The sequence below is a fragment of the Lemur catta genome, chromosome 2 (genome assembly GCF_020740605.2).
Source record: "Lemur catta isolate mLemCat1 chromosome 2, mLemCat1.pri, whole genome shotgun sequence".
In the NCBI taxonomy this organism is placed as follows: Eukaryota; Metazoa; Chordata; class Mammalia; order Primates; family Lemuridae; genus Lemur; species Lemur catta.
The window spans coordinates 91,501,131-91,523,763 of record NC_059129.1 but is presented as its reverse complement, the minus strand read 5'-3'; positions in this window follow the sequence as shown (position 1 = coordinate 91,523,763).

The following is a 22,633-nucleotide window of genomic DNA, read 5'->3' as shown; positions in this document are numbered from 1 at the left end:
GACTTTTCAGTTTCCTTAGAGTTTTTGCCATTTAGAAATGGAATATGTGAGGAAATTTATTCTACTTAAAACAAAAATGGAATTTTAAATATGGTATCATGAAGCCAGATTTGAAATATTAATAACATGATTTACATTCTACCTCTCTGGAAAAAATGTAAGCAACAGAATTTCCCTGAACCTCTATAGAGGGGTTTGAAATTAGCTTACAAAGCTACTAGGGCATGGCACATTACTACAAAATCTTTGAGGACTTTGAAGCACGGAGATAGGTAGGAGAATGCTGTCTGATCTAAAAGGGAATAATGAAAAGAAATAGGGGGCAATTGAGCAAAGGAAACTTTATCCTACTATCCAAAAAATTACTCAACAGTGACAGAGGAACAGAGCCCCAAGGAAGTGCTAAAAGCTTGATGACATGAATAATTTGAACCAGTCTGCATCTCACTGAATAATCTCTTTAAAAATCATGCAAAATATACGGCTGGGGCTTGCTAGGAGAGGCACCATGTAGCCAGCATTATTTTTCTCTGATTTGTAGCATCCATAATAGATCAGGTTCACATATATTGTGCACTTATTACTGTTGTATCTGGAAAATATAAATATGCATAGAACATGGGTCAAAGCAAAGAAGAATCAATCATTTAAAAATTGTAGAGCTGGAGAATCTGAAGAGGCAAAATGACCCAACTTGCTCGTTTTACAAATTAAACAACCACCACGACCAAACAAACAGACAAACAAGCCCCAATCATAATGCCCAAGAATAAGTGATTCATTGATGGCCATGTAATTAGGTCATGGCAAAACCAAGAATTAAGACCCACATTTTCTGACAAAAAAAGACATCTAGCTTTCTTTCTATCTTTTCTCTCATGGCCAATTAAGATCTTCCATCACCTGCTCAGTAACTGGATACTGAGCACAGTTTAGGCCTCCTATCTTCCTAAATTTAAACTATCTAAAATAGCAAGTCTCCACAGCTTCTAAGCTTCTTAGTATGGCTTAGAATAATAGCTGGAAGCTCAAATGCTATTGGGGCCAGACTGGTAACATAAATTATTAATAGCAAAGCAGATAGATGGTTCCATATTAAAAATATGTATTAATATATATTCATTATCCACAAAGAAATATATACCTATTCTTTCTTTTTTGACAAATAAAAATTGTATATATTTAAGGACTACAATGTGGTGATTTGGTACATGTACATATTGTGAAATGATTACCACAATCAAGCTAATTAACATATGCATCACACCACATTGTTAACATACTGTATGTGTGTGTGGTGAGAACACCTAAGATCTATTCTCTTAGCAAGTTTCAAGTATACAACACAGTATTATTAACTATAATCACCACGCTGTACATCAGACCCCCAGAACTTATTCATCTTATAACTAAAAGTCTGTACCCTTTGATCAATATCTCCCCATCTCTCCATCTGCCCCTGGCAACTTCTATGAATTCTACTTCTACTTCTATGAATTCACACTTTTTAGATTCCACATGTGAATGAATTCATATAGTATTTGTCTTTTTGTGACATATATGTGTAAGTTTATTTCTGGACTCTCTATTCTGTTCCATTTCTCTATGTCTGTTTTCATGCCAGTACCATACTGTTTTGATTACTATAGCTTTGTGATAAAATTTGAAATCAGGAAGTGTGATACTTTCAGCTTTGTTCTTCTTTCTCAAGATTTCTTTGGCTATTTGAGGTCTTTTGTGGCTCCATATGAATTTTAGGACTGTTTTTATTTAAATCAACACATTTATCTGTTTCCATATATTGAATCATCCTTGCATCCCTGGGAAAAATCCCACTTGATCATGGTGAATAATCCTTTCAAATTGCTATTGAATTCAGTTTGCTAGTATTTTGTTGAGAATTTTCACATCTATGATCATTTGCTTTTCTTGTTGTGTCCTTATCTAGCTTTGGTATGAGGGTAATGCTAGCCTTGTAAAAGGAGTTTTGAAGTGTTATTTTCAATTTTTGGAAGAGTTTGAGAAGGATTGGTATTAGTTCATCATTAAATGTTTGGTAGAATTCACCGATGAAGCCATTTGATCCTAGACTTTTCTTTGTTGGGAAGTTTTTGATTACGATTCTCCTTACCTATTATTGGTCTGTTCATACTTTTCATTTCTTCATGATTCAGTCTTGGGAGGTTGTATATAACTAGGAATTTATTTTGAGATGTGTTCCTTCTATGCCTAGTTTGGTGAGGGTTTTTTTCATGAAAGGGTGTTGAATTTTGTCAAATGCTTTTTCTGCATCTATTAAGAGATCATATGGCCTTTGTTTTTGCTTCTGTGTATGTGGTGAATCACATTTATTGATTTATGTGTGTTGAATCATCCTTGCATTCATGGGATGAAGCCTATTTGGTCATGGTAGATTATCTTTTTGATGTACTGTTGAGTTAGGTTTGCTAGTATTTTATGGAGGACTTTTACATCTATATTCATGTGGGATATTGGTCTGTAGTTTTCTTTTTTTGTTGTATCCTTTTCTAACTTTGGTATCAAGGTGATATTGGCTTTGTAGAATGAGTTAGGGAGGATTCCCTCCTTTTCAGTGTTATGGAATAATTTCTGCAGTATGGGTACCAGCCTTTCTTTGTAGGTCTGGTAAAATTCTTCCGTGAATCCTGGTCCAGAGTTTTCTTGTTGAAAGATTTTTACTGCTTCAATCTCGTTGCTCGTTATTGGTCTGTTTAGGAGTTCTGTTTCTTCCTGATAGAGTTTTGAGAGGTGTGTGTTTCCAGGAATTTGTCCATTTCCTGTATCTTTTAGAGATTTTCATAGTATTGACAGATGATATTCTGTATTTCTGTGGTATTAGTTGTAATATCTCCTTTTTCATTTCTGATTGAGCTTATTTGGGAGATTACACATCAAGAGTGAGGAAAAGAGAAAGATCAAGAATGAGCAACTGAATAAGTCGTGGTTCCTCTTATTGAGATGAGGAAAGCTGGGGTAAGAGTAGGTCTGAAGGAGAAAATCAAGAGTTTGGATTCTGATATATGTGCTTGAGATCCTAATCGGTATTCAAGTAGAGATGTTGAATTGGTCTGAGTCACATGAATGCAGACTTTAGGAGAATGTTTGAGCCTAGAGAGTTCTGAGAGTCATCTGTGCAAGAGGAATGTTTAAAGCTCAGGGTATGCATATGGTCAGAGAATAGAAGAGATATGACAAGTGAGATGCAGTGTATGAAATGTGGATGAGGCAGTAAGCAATAGGATGCAGGTAAAATGAGGAAAACTCTTCAAAGAAGCATTAAACAAATCAGTTGATCAGTTTGGAGGAAAAACATGAAAGTGTGGTGTTAAGGAAACCAACAGAAGAAAGTACTCCAAAGATCACTGAACAACTCGTCAAATTCTGATGAGATAGCTAGTTAAGATGAGATAACAACAGAGTTAATTTTTGGATTTAGCAAGATGGAGATTATCGGTGACTTTGACAAGAGTGGTTTCAGTGGAGTAGGGAGAATAGAAGCCTGACTGAAGTGACTCTGAAAAAGGAAATGAAGTGATGGAGAGACAAATCATTTATCAACTAGGAGGGATTTTGCTATAAAAGAGAATTGAGGTAGTGGTTTGATTTGGGATGTAAAAACAACAGAGTGTTTCAAAGTTGGAAGATGTTACTGCATGTTTGCAGGCTGATGAAAACAAGCCAGCTGAGAGGAAAAAACTGATAGTGCAGAAGAATGCAAAATCTTTGAATATGCAAAAAGAACATGGGATTCAGAGCACAAGTGGAGGGGTTAGCAATAGATAGAAGCCTGGCATTTTACCTATTTTTGTATGAAGTAAGGACATGGGAGCAGATGCAGATTGGTTGAGTACAGAAAATATATCTGCTTTAAAAGAACCTAATGAGCAGAGTCATACATACAAACAGAAGGAGCCACTTGACCTTACGGTGGGGAGTCCAGAGTGGTAGAAGCACTGAGCTAAGTTGGAGAGCACATGCCCTCTGGAAGCAGGGAAGCTGCTACTTGGCTCTGTGCAAGTATTTTCATTTGTTGCCTGATATTCTGATATTTCAAGAGATGCTTGACATGTGGGTTTTAATGGGAAATCTCCCAATTTTCAAATGCTGCCTTAAATTCAGTAAAACAAAACAAACAACAGCAATAAGAAAAAAAAGCACTATGTAAGACAAGCAATTACTTCTGACATTGAAATCTAAGCTAGGAGCCACGAGTTGGGAACCTCTCTGTTCTAGAGGCCTAAGACCTGGTCTCACACATATAAGGGAACTTGACATTTGTTCATTGCTTACAAGGAACCGGAAATTAGGCAAAGAACAATATATATCAACTCATACTTTTACTTCCAACCTAAGAGGAGAAATTTGACTTCCAGGAAGCCACTAGTATCCTGGGGACTTGCCTGAGCAGTACAAGAGGGATTTATGTGGAAGCTGTGTGTAATTCATACAACCTGACTACACCATTCTAAGGAGATTTCTTTTATTAATAAATGGGTAAATCGGGAAAATAATATAGGAACCAAGAAAGAATTAAGGGATGCAAAAAAAGGGAGTAGAGTCCTGAGAACTCAGAAAAAAATAACGTTGTCCAAAAGAGCTAAAACCTGGAGCCCAGAGAGTTTTAAAAAATCTGCTAATACTCTCAATAAGTTTAGTATTAGTAATTGTGAAATGGAGTAGTGGTATAGTAGCTGCAGCAGCTGCCATAAATTAATTGAACCCTCAGTACAGGGCAGACACCCGCTGTTTTAAGTGCTTGATAGGTACTAACTTATTTAAAACTCACATCAAACACGTAAGGCAATTAGTATTATTATCTTCATTTAAAAATATAAACTGAGGCACAGAAAGGGTAAGTAAATATCCTCTCTGGATGCAATAAGTTAAATATAAAATGATCTAGCAAACATATTACATTGCTTTAATTAACTTTAAAATATTGCAGTATAGAAAATGCTGCATACATGGGTTTTGATTTATATATACTCCCGGAGTGGTTAACAAGGGGTGGGTGGGTGGGTGAGAGAGAGTTATCAGAATTTGAAAGATTTCATGTAAGGTCTTTATTAAAGACTTCAAAAGCAGCAGCTACAAGCAAGTCAAACTCTATCTCTGGTTGGAACTAGCATAAAGGATGTGAGAACTTATTTGTGTTGATAAAATTAATGATGTTTAAGATTTGTGGATTGAGATATTAATCAAGCACCAGTGCCTTTGCATAAACAAGGTTTAAAATCAAGAAGCTCATTCCCTTTGGAGTAGTATTCAAAGGCCTAGATTCATCTTGGTCCTGAGATGAATCACTAAACATGATTTTATTGCTTGATTCTGATTAAAGTCTGGCTGGATTCTGCCGTTAGTAATTGTTACATCTGTCTCAAGTGGATCTTTTTGCAAGATAGAGTAGAATGCATAGAGTGCTGGAAGGACAGGGAGCTGGAACATCATCAAGCTTCATACAAACAGGCTGTATGACTATTCTTTTTTTTTTTAAAATAACCTTTATTTTTTTTTAAAAGTTAATATATGCAATATAGGAAACTGAAAAACACAAGAAGCAAAGAACAAAGTCATCCACGATCACAAGCAGTTTACAGTTGGACATGTCCTTCTATATCCTGATACATATGCAACATCCAATTTTATGGGATTGAGATTGTACAGTATGCATCATGCTTTTTCACACATTATGAATATTTGCCAATCGAAAATCCCAAACCTATGTGAGTATTTTGATAACCAAGAATACACTACACCAACTCAATCTGTTAGGAAAAAATGTAATCCTGCTTTTCTTGGGATGAAAATTTCATAGAAGACAAAAATGGCAACGGGCCTCTAGATAAAAGTACCGGCAGAGTTCTGATTAAAACACTGCATTCCCTTAATGCTCAATTTAAAATCAAACATAAAGTAACAGAGTACACTAAGTATAATGTTTCTAAGAGAATTCATTATCAGATCTATACCATTAATCTATTAGCAAGAAGGTATGTTTCTATTGAATTACTTAACATATTCTTACAGTATAGCCAAAAGGGATGCACATATGTCAATGGCTATCATCAAAATGTAAATATGAACCCATCTGCATACTTCTCTCCTTTCATACTTCCTTCTGCCCCTCTGCTGCCAAACTAATGAACAAGTCCTTATACACACTGCTCAGAGGTGGTTTAACAATTCTATGTCCAAGATACGTCTTTTCTATCAATTATAACAAAGATACTCACAAAATGGCTATTCACTTGTTCTACTTTTTATCATACATTTTCACCTCAAGACATCTCCAAAGCTTAGATGTTGCAAAATAATGAACTTTGTCCACAATAAACAGATACTTTACAAAAAATGCACATATAGACTGATGGTTATAATCTAAAGCCATCTTCTAGATATGGAGATACTAGCAAAGAGCCCTTCCCTTCACCGTCCTCTTCTTCCTCTTCCTCCACTCCAGTGACTAAGTACAGGACTAAGTCTAGCTCCAAGAGGTGAATTAACAAAGGTCACTCCCAGAAGACAGTCCTTCCTAAAAACTAACAAAAGGACATATATAAAGGGATTATTTAACTACCTCTATTTTTAACATACTTTGAGCATTAGGATTTGTTTATCCTTTAATACACAGCAATATTAACTAAAATGCACATATACAACAATGGTTAACTAATCTAACTCACTGGCACAGAACCCTTCTCTGCATACTTCCTCCTCCCGTCCCCCCCCAAATGCAACCACTCCTATGAAATAACAAAAAACACTCAAAGGTGTTACTTTAGCCCTCTACTTTTAACATATGTTGTGCATGTTTAAATATCTAGAAAGACTAGATGTTTCAAATAGGACTTAAGAGTTTTTCTACTATACACAGTAGCACTGAATGCACACTCATAACAAAAGCTATAATTTCAAAATGTCCTCTAAATAGGAACATTCTAGCCTAGAACTCTTCCCCTTCCTACCCTCTACCAACCCAGTGGACAGGTCTAAGCATCTGTAATGCTTAGAGGGGATTTTAACAATTTCACTTCAGTAAGTATTTTTAAGAACAGTCTTTTCTATGAATTTTAACTCAAAGTCTACTCAACGTATTAGTTTACTAAACTCTACTTTTGTCATACACTGGCAACCTCTTTATCTAGAAAGACTAGATGTTGTAAATTAGGACTCATTTGTCCTTTATATACACTATATACACAGCAAAGTAAAATAAAATGCACAGACATAAGGGACAATAGTCTCGCCTCACCACAACCGCATTGGTATAAAACCCTTTGCACTTTCTTCTCCTTCCTCCCTGAACAGCACAAACACCCTGTACTGTTCAGACAAGTGGTTTGATCAATTTCCAAAAGACAGTATTTCATGAATTTTAACAAAAGGATATCTACAAAATGTGTTATTTACTACCTCTACTTTTAACATACTTTGTGTACTTCTAAACATCTAGAAAGACTAGATGTTTCAAATAAAGACTTAAGTTTGTCCTCTATATACACAGTAGTGTTGAATACACACATGTAACAATGGTTATAGCTGAAAGTGTCTTCTAAAAAAGAACATTCTGGTCGAGTATCCTTCATTTCTTCCAACTCCTCTTCACCAACAACCCAGTGGATATAGGCACATGTGTCACTCAGATGTGATGTTATCACTTCGCTTCCAGAAGTCCTTTTTAGAAGACAGCCTTTCTATGAATTTTAACACAAAGTGTACAAAATGTTATCTTACTAACTCTACTTTTGTCATACATTGGCAACTTCTTTAAGATCTAGTGACTAGATATTATAAAATTGGGACTCATTTGTCTGGTATATATGTAATATATACAATGTAGCAAAGTTAAATGAAATGCACATAACATACAGGGCAATGGATAAGCTTAAATTCTCTAGTATGCACAAGTAAAACACTTTTTGTAATTTCTTCCCTCCTACCTCTCTCAACCTAGTGAACAGAGAGTGTACTGTTCACAGAGGTGGTTTAACAATTCCACTTCCAAACACAGTATTTCCCATCAGTTTTTAAAAGCTATTTACAAAGTGTTATTTTACTACTTCTACTTTTAAATACATAAAGCACTTCTAAATATCTAGAAAGACTAGATATTTCATATAAGAACTTGTCCACTATGTACACAGCACTGTTAAAGAAAATTACACATACATAGCAATGGTTATAATCTGAAGTATTGTTAAAATATGACCATTTTGGCCTTGAACCATTTCCTCATTTCCTTCTCTCTGCCTTATATCCAGTGGACAAGTACAGGCATGTGTAATGCTTAGAAATGACTGAACAAATTCATATCCAAAAGTAATTTACACAGGACAAGCTTTCCTATGAATTTCAACACAAAGTGTACAAAGTATGCTAATTTTACTAAGTACTTTGTCATGCACTGGCAAACTCTTTAACATCTAGAGACTAGATATTGCAAAATTAGGACTCATTTGTCCATTATATACATTATATACACACAGCAAAACAAAATGCACAAAACATAAGAAAACTGATATCTGATAATGTCCAAGTATGAACACACTAGCATATTACCCTTCGCCAATTCCTTCCCTCTCACCTCCTCCAAACCATTGAACGAGTATAGACGGTACTATGATGCTCACAGAGATGGTTTAACAATTCTATTTCCAAAAGACAGTATTTCCTGCGAATTTTAGCAAAAAGATATTTACAAAGTGATATTTTACTACCTCTACATTTAACATCGGGCACTTCTAAACATCTAGGTAGACTAGATATTTCGGGTAAGGATTTAATTTGTCCACTATATATACACAGCAGTTTTGAATAAACTGCACCCATGTAACAGTTATAATTTGAAAGTGTCTTTGAAATATGAACATTCTGGCCTAGAACCCTTCCCTCCTCCACCAACCCAGTGGGCCATAATGCTCAAATTTTCAGAAGACAATCTTTCCTATGAATTTAAAAACAAAAATGTACAAAATATATTAGTTTACTAATTCTACTTTTGTCATACACTGGCAACCTCTTTTAACATCTAGAAGACTAGATGTAAATTAGGACTTGTTTGTCCTTTATATACACCATATACACAGGTAAGACAAAATACATAGACATAGGAACTATGGTTAATCTTTAACCATATGCCTTACTATAAGCGTACTGGCATAGAGCTCTTCCTTCTCCTCTCCTGAACCCCTGCACAAACACAATGTGTCCTACTCAAGAGGTGGTCTGGCCATTCCCCCAAAAAATTTCATATGAATTTTAACAAAAAGGTATTCACAAAGGGTATTACTACTTCTACTTTGAACATATATCAGGCACTTCAGAACATCTAGAAAGCCTAGATATTTCAAAAAAGTACTTAGTTTGGTCAACTATATATACAGTAATGAGGAATAAAATCCACACACAAAACAGTGCTTATAATATGAAAATATCTTCTAAATAAGACCAGTCTGGCACAGAATCTTCTCTTCCTTCTCAAGGTCTTCCGCTCCATGTCCTCTAACCCACTGAACAAACGTGGACAAGTGTCACTTCCAGAGGTGGTCTAACAATTCCATTTCAAAAAAGTCATCTCCAGAAGACTTTTTTTCCTATGATTTTTTTTTTTTTAAACAAATGGGCATTTACAAGATGTGTTATTTTCCAACTCTACTTTGCCATACGTCGGCAACCTCTTTACATCTAGAAGGATCAGATGTAGCAAACGTTTTCTTTTAAAAGTTTGGGGGAAAAGTTGAGAGCAGCTTTTTCGTATTATTTACACAGGCCTTCTTCCTTAATCTGCCAGTAAATCTTCGCAAAGGGCGGTTGGCATTTCCAAATGTGGCATGTTTTTCTCTTCTGTCTGGTGGCGGAACGAAGACCAGCCGCCCGATGGCCCGCCGGCCGCTCCCCCGTCGTCATCCCGGCTCCGCTCCCCTTCCAGGCCTTAAGGCCTTTGTCCGTCTTTGTGGGGACCAAGTAGGGCTCGCCCGGCTCGGACAGCGCGGTCACAGCAAGACCCGGATCTGCGCCGCTCCGCGGCCCAGGGAGGTGACCGAGCTGGCGTCCCCAGAGCGGCCTTCTCGGGCGCTCCGAACCCTGACGGCGTCCGCGGCGTTTGGGCGGCCGCCATTCTTCTCGCCCCGCCGCCCACGGCGCCCCGTCCCGGAGGCTTGGAGGGGGCTCGGCCTAGGCCGGGCAGGGCTGGGCCGGGAGACCAGGCGGCCGGCGGAGTCCCGCCTCGGAGGGGCAGCCGCCATCATCAGGCCCCCGAGGTGGGGTTGGCAGAGACGGTCGCCGCTGCTTCAAGGCCTGGGCGAGGGCTCGGGTGTCTGCAGGGCGGAGGCCGCGGCCCGTCCCGGGGCCCAGCTCACCCGGAGCTGCAGGGCCCGGAAGGCCTGTATGACTATTCTTGTGCCCCTTGTTGCAATCTAGGCAGATATGGCAGGGTTGAGACCAACCTTCACTGGAGCATCCAACCTGTTACTGAGTACTGAGGTAGGACCTGTAGTCTTCTTCTGCCTTTAGGTATTTTGGCCTGCTGATACCTGCCATCTGAAGAATCTAACATTATTTTCTGAAGAAAATAGTAATCTAGGAACCAAGTTGACTTAGTTCATAGTAAATAGGTTAATTTTCTAAGACAGACATAAAATTTTAGAATATTTTTCAGGGAAATATATTTCAAATACAAACCAAATAATGTTGGATAAAGAGGGTCATTTCATAATAATGACAGGTACAATTAGAAGTAAAGGTATGATAATAACCTATTCAATAATAACCCTAATAGTAATAGTCACAGTGTATTATAACCTAGATGCTGGTAATGTGCTGAACTCTTTAGGTACATGATTCCATTTACAGCTTCACACTTGTTCTGTGTGCATAGGAATTTTTGTTATATCTGTTTTCCAGATGAGGAAGCTGAGTATCAGATACATTAAGTAATTCTTTTGGAGGAAATCTATCTATATAAAATGGCAGAGAGAGAGAGAGAGACTCAAAATCAAAATTTTCTCCCTCCAAAATCTATGCTACTAAGCACCATGTTTGTGCTGTTTGGTATATTCTGAATAATAGCATCTACTCACTCATTTATTTTACAAAACATTTAGTGAGCATCTACTACTAGGTCTCAGAGTTTGAAACTGGTAGTGTATCTATTAATACAACAAATAAATAAGACAGACACAATCCACACACTCATGGAACCTGCATTCTGATTTTAAACTAGTAATTACACAAATGCCTCCAAAAGTACAATTCTGGTGCTAGAAAAAGTGCTACAGGATGAATGAAGAGAGCTCTGAGAATGCATAAGAAGGAGAACTAACCTACAGTGGCAGAATGTAGAGGATTGGTGAGCAAAACCTTCTTGCGGGACAGACTAGAGATTAGGAGGCCGATAGCCTCCAAGAAATATAGATGTGGCAGATCTGGGAGGTGCCTGGTCATATTGTTAAATAGAATGCTTAACGTAGCTTAAACGTATTGCTATTAAATATATAAATTAGTGGGAGAAATTATTCCCATCCACAGTGAATTCCTCACACCACAAAAAAAATCACAGAATCTTCTTATGTAGCACTTTGTCAAGAGTTTGTTCAGATTATTAAATTCCTAAAGACAAGAACCAAAAAGCTGAAGGATTCCATAGTACCTGCTGTGTAAGCATCTACCAGAAATTGAAATAAAACTAATCTCTGCAATCATAAAAAATACTATCACTTGTTGGGTGGTTTTATTTTCATTTTAGCCAACAGGGAACTGAAATACTAAATCCTTTGTTTCAATTCCAGATATGTGTTACATATGTGGAATCATTCACTGCAACCCAAAGATATATGGCCTATTATCCCTTTTTATTGTTCTGAAATCTGATACATAAAAATGTAAAATAACTTGCCAAAGTTCACATGTTTAGTAAGTGGCAAAACTGGAATTCCACTCCCCCCACCCCAGGATTCAAACCCAAGCACTCTGACTCCAGAGTCCTGTTTTTAACAGTTAGATTGTTTAGGCACTTATATTGAATGCTAATATATTAATATTTAGAAAATATCCATATATTTTTATATACCTATAAGTTGATATACCTATGAAATATGTGTGTATATATATTTTTTAATTTCTAAATTTTTCTTACACAGAAAGTAAAAAATAACAGAGGAAAGACTTTAGAACGTCTTAAAACAATCTGCTGAATGTTCTGGGAATAGAATGCCTTATTGGTAAGTTCTCTTGAACTTTTTGGCATAGATAATTTCTATGCAATATATAATACTCCATGTCTGTGGTGTATGTAGGGTGTACTTCCATCTTATTTCATAAAGCAAATACACACTGAAACTCAAACTGGGAGAGATGGCACAAAATATTACCCATGCCCGTCTCACTTTTAAATGTGAATGTTAAATTTCTAAAAAGCATTTTAGGGAATATAGTTTACGTAAATAATATACTATAGACAAATATAGTTTTCCTTAAATTGCAAACACAGTTAAATATTACCATATTAATCAATATTATGTAATTAATATTATATAATTTCACTGGCAGCTGCTTCTGTAGGTATTTGGGATACGTGAGTGCATAAAGCAAGGATGTTTCCACTTGTGGATTTTATATATTAGTAAAGAAAAAGACACACAATAAAAAAATAAATCCAACAAATAATCAAATTATGTTGTGTGTTAGAAAGTTGATTAATTTTATGGAAAGAAATAGAAAAAAAAGAGAGCAAGATAATGGAAATTCGGAGTGTTGCACAGGATGGGAAGCTGGTGATAATTTCAAACAAGGTGGTGACAATAGACCTCATTGAGAACGTGACATTTGGGCAGACTTGACCAAGGTGAGAGTCCATGCTACAGTCATCCAGGAGTCCACTATAGGCAGAGGGAACAGCTAGTGCTCGAGCACAAGGTGGGAACTTACCTGGCATAGTTGAGAAATATGTTGTGTCTAGCATGGAGTGAGCTAAAGGAAAGGTAGTAGGAAATGAGGTGATCGAGGTATTTGTGAGAGGATAGACATTTGGAGACTTGTGGGCCCTTTTAAGAAATGGGGAGCTATATTGGGTTTTGAGCAGAGCAGTCATATTATTTGAGATACAATCTGAAAGGATTCCTCTCGCTCTTCTACTTGAGAATGTACTGTAGGGGAGCAGAGAGTTCAGATTGAAGCCAGGCAAGTAATTTGAGCCATACGTGAGAGTAGAGATAATGAAAATAGGTCAGATTCTAGCCAAATTTTAAGGGTAGCACCAAAAGATGTTGATGCATTGGGTTTTGGGTGAGAGAAAAAGAATGAGGTCAAGAATGTCTATGAGATTTCTGTATGAGCAGCTGGCAGGGGAGGATGTCTGGTAGCACAGGCTTAAGGGTAGGGAGATGGGAGGTGGGTTCAGGACACTAGTTTGAAATACATTGAATTGTAGAAGTCTCCTAAGCACTGAAGTGTCAAATAGACAATTCCAGGTGTAGGTGAGATTTCTGGGTTTGTGATATTAATTTGGGATTCATCTGCACAAGGATAGCATTTAAGGCCCTGCGAATGGAAAAGATCACCAAGGGGGTGAGTATAGGTAGAGAAGAGAAGAGGTCCACCATGGTCTGAGCCCTGGGGCATTCTAACATTAAAAAGAAATGGACGGCTGGGCACGGGGGCTCAGGCCGGTAATCCCAGCATTTTGGGAGGCAAAGGTGGGAGGATTACTTGAGGCCAGGAGACTAGCCTGAGCAGCATAGCAAAACCTCATTCCTACAAAAAATTAAAAAATTAGCTGGGCATGGCGGTGCGTACCTGTAGTCCCAGATGCTCAGGAGGCTGAGATGAGAGGATTGCTTGAGCCCAGGAGTTTGAGGCTGCAGTGTGCTATGACTATGCCTGTGAATAGCCACTTCACTCCAGCCTGGGCAATATAGAAACACCTTGTCTCTGGAATAAGAAAAAGAAAGAAAAAAAGAAAAGAAAAGAGAATAAAAGAAAAAAATGTGATGAAATAAGTATAAACCAGCAAAGAAAACTAAGAAAGGAGAACCGATGAGGAGATATTTAGTACTGTACAATTAAATAAACTGTGATTCTTGTCTTTGTTATCGTCACATGCGGTGCTGTTTATTACAATAGCTGAGGAAGTGAGGGTGCTACTTGCATTTGTGGGGACTTTTCTTTTCTATCACGGCTGTTGAAAGTTATACTGGAGAGTGAATACTGCTCTGAGCTTTATGAAACTAATATCCACTTGTTCCTGTTTGTAAGACAATTCCCAAGTCTGTCTGAGTCTGTCTGTATAGCAGGTCTCCACCCCTCCCCTCCACATCTCCTCTTTCACTGAACACTACTCAGATCACGCCTCCTCTTGCCTCATGGTGGCCATGGCTACTAGTTTTGTACAGCGATGTTTCCCAAGCCAGTATTTCTCAGTACTCTGTTCCACAAGACGTTACTAGGCATTAATAAATGTGCTGTGAAAGATCAGTTTCATGCCCTTCAACATCGGGCTCTCTTACTCACCCTTTAAGCTCCAGTTCAAAAGCCACTATTCTTCCCTGGCACTGCTCCTCCCAAGCAGGAAGAAAACTCTTTTCCTTTGCACTTCCATAACTCTTCATGTCCACCTGATTTATGGGTGCTTGTAACTGTTATCTTATGTTCGAGTTCTTCTCTCTTGGACTCCAGGTTCTTTGACATCAATGTCTAGACACTCTCCACAAAATGTAGCACTAATCTTACCTCTCGATATAAATAACACTAGTTACTTGAAAGCCAAAGATGGAAGTACAATGGTCACCAAAGCCTATCCTGTTGTTATTTCCCTTTCCAGAACAAATCCAATCCTGGAAGAAGTTATAAATGCCAATTAGATCTATGTGAATGCTTTAAAAAATTATTATTAAAGAGTAGTTCAGGCATTGAAAATCTTCTATAATACTTTTATTGATTTATTCTAGTTGAGTTTAAAAATCTGTCATGAAATATAGTGAATATATGTTTTTCAATACACAAAGCTAATGATTTAGAACAGATTTTCTTTCCTTAGAAATTACCCAGTGAAACATAAAAATGAAGCTTTATGGAGATATAAAGCAATAAGTATGAAAATACCATAAATGAGGTATCTGAGGTATAACCTACCATTAGTTTTCTATTAGCAAGGGTATATGATAGTTCCATTTGTTTTAGAAAGATGTATTATATAAGGGACTGAAATCCCAGACACAGAAGGGAATGTACATTGATTTCTTTGTAATGATTTATGATTTAGGCTCCAGTGGGAAATCACTTTTTTTATTTTACATCTCACTTGAAAACATTCACCTAATTTGGTCTAAGAAAGTTCTTTTTCTCCTAAAAGAGTCTACTGTTAAGTGGCAATTTCTGTAAAAATTCTACATTTTCTTATTGTTTTCGGGTTCAGAGTTTTAAAAAAAGTAACTTGGACCTTGAATTCTTCTGTAATTATGTTAAGGACATAGATCAATTATAGCTTAATGATACATTTTAAAATAGTATATGTTATGGGGAGACGAAGTTAGGTCAAGTAGGCTGGGCACGGTGGCTCACGCCTGTAATCCTAGCACTCTGGGAGGCTGAGGCTGGTGGATCGCTGGAGGTCAGGAGTTCGAGAACAGCCTGAGCAAGAGTGAGACCCTGTCTCTACCAAAAAAATAGAAAGAAATGATTTGGACAGCTAAAAATCTATATGGAAAAAATTAGCCGGGCATGGTGGCACATGCCTGTAGTCCCAGCTACTCGGGAGGCTGAGGCAGTAGGATCGCTTAAGCCCAAGAGTTTGAGGTTGTTGTGAGCTAGGCTGATGCCACAACACTCTAGCTCAGGCAACAGAGCGAGACTCTGTCTCAAAAAAAAAAAAACCAGTTAGGTCAAGTAAGCTTTGTTTATGGACAGAAGGCTGTACTAAAGTGGTTGATTGAAAAGTCTGATATACCCATGTGATTTATATGAGAAATGACTTTACTGTATAGATTTTAATTGTCTAACTACTTCTGTTTTATGAAGAATGATCTAAACTTCTTTGTGAATGGCGTAATATTTAATATAACATCATTACTACTGTAAAAGTACTGACATTTTGTGTATCTAATAATACTGAAAAGATATATGAAATTGCAAACTTTCTTAAAAGTTTTAGGTAACATGCAATTTCATTATTATTTTATTATTTTAATTATTATTTGCCAATTAAAATTTTTTTTTAAATTAAAAAAATAGACAGGGAAGCAATTACTGACTTTATTTATGTACATTGCTATGAAGAAAATTGCTTACAGTCTTTAGGCTGATTCTATAGAGAATAGCTGGAAGGCTAAATTAACATGCCATATGGATTGGTTAAACTCTTAGCTTTGCCACAAATGTACTTACAGGTATGGTAATAGAGGCATTCATCATACTGTTTATGATTTAAAACTTTAAATTGTGTATAGTTATAGTTGGATGACAATTCTAGAGTTTTTCTTTGTTTCATCAGTCATGTTAACTGATATTTCAGCTTGAATGCTAATTTCTTAGTGCTTAAAAGACAGCATTATGAATGTCATAGGTTAAAGGGAGAAAATGCAACATCAGTTTGATTAATATTTTGAGCTAATGGAAAAAGAATGATTGATTTTAATCTCCTCTACTGCAACAACCATGCCAGTGCAATAATGATCTGCAGGAGAATGAAGAAAAGAATTGATGTGGTACTAGGCAGCTCTATTGCAAAGTTTAAGAGCGCAGACTCCGCAGTGTGATGACTCATATTCTAATAGCTTGACATTTATTCATGCTTGTTTACAATAGGTTTATTGGGGATTGAGTAGACATTACACACAAAACACCTAGAATAGTACCTGGTACTGCAGTATGATACCTCTACAAACCCACCAGACTGGCTAAAATGAAAAATTCAAATAATAAAAAATGTGTGGAAAGAATATGGAATATCTAGAACTCATATAATGCTGCATGCAAATAATAGAACCTCAATAAATAAATAAATTAAACATTAGAAAATATGGTAGCATTCACTGGTATATCAGGGCATGTCTAAATTCATATTACAATAATTATTTCATTTTTGTCAGCCTAATTGGGACAGTGTATCTCATTAATGCTGGGAGATAATGTACTTCTAAGAAATTGTTATTACTTACAGTGAATTTTCAATATTTGATAATCACAATGAAAATTTGGAGCAGATAATATAGCTTTAATATTTCTTTTAATTTAATGAAGAGATGGTATATGTCAACAGATAAAAATGACAATTTAGGAACACAAGAGTTATGTATTACCTATATTCAACATTATCGATATTGAACATGGGTAATATATATTCCCTCCGCAGCCCCCAAAACCCTGTATTTCTCACATGACTATTATAACAACAATAAAGAGATTAGAAGACAAATTCACTTTCTATCCTTCATTCTAACTCAAAAATCATTTTTAACTTTTACCACACACATTCATCCACACACAAATATGTACATATGTATGTATTCTGAGCATGTACATGTATGTATTTTGAGCTTAGATTCTATTTTCTGTTCTGTATTTTTACCTAAAATAATATGCTCAGTTGTCATTATTTTTAGTATTTAAAATTATTGTGTAGTGGTTAATTGACCTATTTGATAATTTGTTCCTCTGTTCTTATTTTTTTAAGTTTAGGATAGGTTTTTTATTTTTTGAGGAGGATAGGTTTTATTTTTTTATTTTATTTTTTAATTTATTTTGATAGAATTAGGGTGTACAAATGTTTTTTGTTACATAGATGAATTGTATAGTGGTGAAGTCAGGGCTATTAGTGTACCTATCACCTGAATAGTGTACATTGTATCCAGAAAGTAATTTTTGATCCATTACCCTCTTCCCACCCTCCCCACTTCTTGGTTTCCAATGTCCGTTATCCCACTCTGTATGACCATGTATACCCATCATTTCACTTCCACTTGTGAGAACATGGAGTCTTTGTTTTTCCTTTCTTTACAATAATGGTCTGCAGTTACACCTAAGTTTCTGCAAAAGACATTATTTCATTCCTTTTTATAGCTAAGTAATACTCCATGGTGTGTGTGTGTGTGTATACATACACACACATATATGTATCACATTTTTTTATCCATTCATTAGTTAATGGGTACTTAGTTTGATTATATATCTTTGCAATTGTGAATTGTGCTGCAATAACAGGTTTTAATGTTGCTTTTAATTATTATTACCTTGGGATTACTAGACTAAAATTATATACTTGGTTGTGATTCTTGGGTAAATACTGTCCTTTTGCTTTCCAGAAAAGTACTAATGTATGCTATTTTAACACTATACATTGCAAATATAATCAAGTTTAATTACATTCTGGTTATTAAATGACATCATGGTCAACATGAAATATCACTGAAGAAGTTGCTTTTACCAACTTATATAATTATGATACCATGTTTTAACTTTTATTATTTTAATCAATAATGTGGTTATATATTTCTCAGATGTTTACTTAATACTTGATTTCTTTTTCTTTTAAATAACCTCTTTATGTCCTTTGTCCATTTAACTATTTGAATCCTGATGTTGTTGTATTATTAATTTAATCTATACAAAGTTGGGGTTAATCCTTACCTGCCATATTTGTCAGATTCCATGTATTTTTATCTTTTTTATAATAGCCAAAGCCATATATATTTTCCTTTTGTGGTTGACCTATTTTTGCACCAAGGGTATCATTAAAAAAAAAATTCTTTTGCACACCAGTATCATTGTCCTGTTAGTTTTCCTCTACTTTAATCTTTTACATTTAACTCTTTAATTATCCTAAAGTTTATTTTGTGTATGGTATTTGGTGTGCTCTAAATAATTTTTCTAAGTGTTTTAGCTTCACTACACATCACCAAACAAACAAACTAAATGAAACTAATTTAAGCCTTGCTAGAGATGGGCATCACCCCTGATTTTGACAAGTATCAAATAAAATTTGATAATGAAATTGAAAGGCAAGAATTCCCTGGAGTTAGGGTTTATGTTTTTATTTTTACACTCATGACTCATGATAGTATAAGCTGGATGTCAACTAGGGTCATGACACATTTTGAGAATTAAATATCAATGGGGCTAAACTTTTATCACAAAAATGATGAGGATAATGTTTCTCTTAATGTGTCAGGTATGCATGCAGGAGGTGGACTTGTATTTTAGAATTCTGTAACTTCTCAACTTCTATTTCTGTTGAATTCTCTATTTCATCAGTTCTTTTCTCCTGGGGCTGTTTTCCTTTCTCTGCTTCAAGCATAAAATAAAAACCAGATAACTCCCTTTCTAATAATACATGTGTCCAGGACTTTCATGTGTGCAACAAATTTTAGTGTGTTTTTAGTATTTTTTTCTTTTTGACTCAATAGTAAGAATGTGTATTCTTAGCATATAGAAGAAATTAAAATTAAATGGTCCTGTTCTCCAAAAGATTTTAGATACTCCACCATCAACATTTTTACTTTTATTCTTATTGTGCAACATCCTGCTATGTTGTTTGAACCCATTTCTTCCTCAGTCACAGGCTCTTCCCTCAACTCCAAATTTCTGTTAGGTTATGTAGAGCACTTTAGCTATTTTTTCACTTTGCTGTTTCCATATAGAACAGGTCCCCAAGGCCTTAGTATTTTCCTTCCTCAGAGTTCTATCAAGGTATTTCCTAAGAAAAGAGAGTTTTCTCTGGGAATTTGGAGTCAGCTTTTAAAATAAAAATTTATTTCTATGCAATTCACCACAATTCACCTCCTTGCTTGACCAAAATAAAGTGATATTTTCTTCTTGTTTTGCATTTGCCTGTGGATGATGAATGGCATTTGATCTGTGGGATAAGCTAAGATTTCAATTGTAAGTTTAGCTTTCATTCCCTAGATCTGACATCTGTTAAAATGAGCAAATGGTGAAGTTCTGTTTCCAGCTATCCCACTTTCCTTGTGATTTTAGGAAAGTCATTTAGCCTCTCTAGTGGAAGTGTTCTCATTTGTAAAATGAATAAATTGGAGCAATTGATCTCTTTCTAAAGCAATAACTTTGGCATGTTTAAAAAATCCTATTTTAAAATACATAAACTTTTGCTTCCAAGCTTGTGACCTTTTTGGTATATATCTCTACATATTCAGTAACTTCTTGACTATTTTAAAAATAACATTTCATTTCTTAAAATTCTAGAATACTTAGGCTGTGTGGGAGGAAACACCATTCTAGCTATAGGAGGATATCAATATCTACTACAAAGAGCCTAACTATGGAACAACCAAATTTTCTTATTATTTCACAGTTTCAGTTCACAGGACTCAGAAAACCAAGATACCAAAGAAAAACTTATGAAGTGAAAATTATAGATAACGTACCACAGAGAGATAATATTGAAACACCGTTTTTTGATAATAGAGTTTTAAATATATTATGTTCTGCTCTTGAATATTTTTGTAGGAAATTTAGCACATTTTTTCCCTTTGTTTATAGTTAAAACAGACGTGAAATTTAATACTTAAAAAAGTTAATGGTCTGTCAGTATACATAAATATTTTCAATATTAAATGATACAGTTTAAGGTCCTTATTTTCAGTTTTTTTTGGCAATTAGCTAATCATTTCATGGCTAAGGAAAAGGGATTTTTCTTTCTCAAGGAAATTTTTCATTTTTTTTTAAAATTATACAACTGAGAGGAATGTTGAAAAGATACCAATACCCATGCCTGTGTGAGTATAGGTGGGCTGTCTTGGGCGTGGTGATTAGGTGAAGAGGATACAGCTGTGGTTGGTAGGTAGCACTTTAGGTTTGGAGGCAGAAAACCTGAGTTCCTTGAGAATAGTATTGCACATTCATTGGGTTATCTTGAGGGAAAAATGATATGCTTGCAAAGTACAATGTGCTGTAAACAATGTCAGGAACCAGCATGAGTAGATGCTGTGACGACTTTTCAGAAATATTTTGTTCCATAGGTCCTGCCTGGGTTACCATGTTTCCTTTGGGGACTCTGTAGTTCCTGTGTTTGGAGCTGCATGGATAGAACGTGAAGCAGGTTTTTTTCCTTCATTTGCATTACTATAAACACAAAAACCAGGTACAATCTCCTGACTTCTCAAATGAGTGATATACTCTATGAACAAGTGAGTTATGAGACTCAGGTATTGCAAAAAGGACTAGGAAAGGATTTTCTTGAATAAGACCTCAAAAGCACAGGCAACAAAAGCAAAAATAGACAAATGGGATCACATCAAACTAAAAAGCTTCTGCCCTGCAAAAGAAACAATCATTAAAGTGAAGAGACAATCTATAAATGGGAGAAAGTATTTGTAAATTAACCATTTGACAAGGGGTTAATATCCAGAATATATAAGGAACTCAAATATTAGCAAAAAAGCATAATCTGATTAAAAAATGGGTAAAGGACCTGAATAGATGTTTCTCAAAAGAAGACATAAAAATTGCCAATAGATTTTAAAAAAATGCTCAACATCACTAATCATGTGGGAAATGCACATCAAAACCACGATGACATATCGCCTCACCCCAGTTAGAATAGCTATTATCAAAAAAACAAAACCTAGCAAATGCTGCCCAGGATGTGGAGAAAAGGGAGCTCTATGTACTGTTGGTGGGATTGTAAATTAGTACAGCCACTATGGAAAACAGTATGGAAGTTCCTCAAAAAATTAAAAATAGAGCTACCATATGATCCAGCAATGTCATTACTGAGCATATATCCAAAAGAAAGAAAATCAGTATACTGAAGAGAAATGTGCACATGCATGTTTATTGCAGCACTATTCACAATAGCCAAAGTATGGAATCAACCTAAATGCTCATCAGCAGATGAATGGATAAAAAAAATGTGGTGTATATATGTACATACACACATTGGAATACTAATCAATCATAAAACAAATGAAATCCTGTCATTTGTGGCAACATAGATAAACCCAGGCAGCTTTATGTTAAGTGAAATAATTCAGGCACAGCAAGACAAATACTACATGACCTCACTTATGTGAAATCTGAAACAGTTGATTTCATAGAAGTAGAGAGTAGAACGGTGGTTACGAGGGGCTGGGGAAGGTGAGGGAGGAGGACCAGGAGAGGTCAGTCAATAAGTACAAAAAGAATAAGTATTGGTGTTCTATTACACAGTAGGGTGACTATAGCAAATAAAAACATAGTATATATTTCAAAATAGCTAGAAGAGAAAATGTTGAATGTTGTCACCATAAAGAAATGATAAATATTGAAAGTGGTGGATATGAAAATTACTCCGATTTGATCATTATGCTATGTATATATGCATTGAAACATCACATTGTACCCCATAAATATGTACAACTATTATGTGTCAATTCTTTTAAAAAATTAAATTAAAAAAGGATCAGACGTGGATAGACTGCTGCTGGCAAACACAGGAGGTGTGGAGGTCACCTCATTTCGGCAACTGTGAAAATCTAATAGCCCTTTCAAGACTTTGCTGAATTCTAGGGGATAGAGCAAGGGTGGGAAAAGAAGGAACTTTCGTTCTTAAGTTACTTTTGACAGATTTCTGCTTTTGGACAAAGTCCTTTATCTTTGCCCTGGGGTTGATCCAAATGTGGAAACA